Here is an 872-nt window from a genome sequence, read left to right on the forward strand (position 1 = left end):
AAAATAGAGTGAGGATGCTAAAGATGTATAACAACAAATATTAATGACTTCAACAGTTTGTTAGGTGCAGAGGAAATTGTATAGAAGCATGTCCTTTGGTTACTGCTATTGTTGGTTTTACCTCTAGGAGAGATCTCGTCGTACTTGTCTAAGGATTGATAGTGCAGTTGAATAAGGACCAGTGAAGAATGTTTTGGGTAATAAAAAAAAAAGGGATTTTCCACCAATTCTGGGAGTGACATGTAAAGGATAGAAAGGGCAGAGACAGCGGCTTTTTTCAAGAAGTCTTAAAGTGTGAAAGTTCATGATGGATTCCAGAAAGAAAAGTTCTGGGTTGATTTAGGAGAGCAAGAAAGGAGAGACCTAAAGCAAAGCTAATGAGATGAGTAGAAGTCTTAAGTTGATAGGTCTTCAAGTCTTTAGGTTATGGGGTTTATCTTGTGGATAAAAACTCTAATACTTACCTGGCAGGGGCGATACCATGATCACGAAGGTGGTTTTCCCAGGGCGAGGCTTATCCATTGCACTCCGGATTTGCTGACCCTTGCGATTTCCCCAAATGTGGGAAACTTGACTGCATATTTGTGGTAGTGGGGGACTACATTCGCACTCTCCTCTGGGGGGGAAAAAAGAATTAATGATTTTTTTTTTAATTTTATTTTATTTATCTTCTTTTTTTTTTTTATTATGACAACAAAGATGCAAAGAAAGAGGACAGGGTAAAGTTACAGTGGAAGCCCAATCACCCATAAACAGAATTCTCAGTAGTCCCATCGATGATATCCCAGCCTTGAACTTTCAGCCAAAGAACATTAAGAAAAACAAAACTGAACCCATGTACAATACAATTACTTTCTCCCTCAAATCCCCAG

At 38.5% G+C, this 872-nt stretch overlaps 1 non-coding gene across 1 annotated transcript; it reads left to right on the forward strand.

The window, feature by feature from the left end:
• The first annotated feature begins 456 nt into the window (after positions 1 to 456).
• LOC126005077 (U1 spliceosomal RNA) lies at positions 457 to 619 on the forward strand. The gene has a single exon (XR_007494257.1). It is a non-coding gene; the product is annotated as a U1 spliceosomal RNA (small nuclear RNA).
• The last annotated feature ends 253 nt before the right edge of the window (positions 620 to 872 follow it).

This window comes from Suncus etruscus, chromosome 3 (assembly GCF_024139225.1).
Source record: "Suncus etruscus isolate mSunEtr1 chromosome 3, mSunEtr1.pri.cur, whole genome shotgun sequence".
NCBI lineage: Eukaryota > Metazoa > Chordata > Mammalia > Eulipotyphla > Soricidae > Suncus > Suncus etruscus.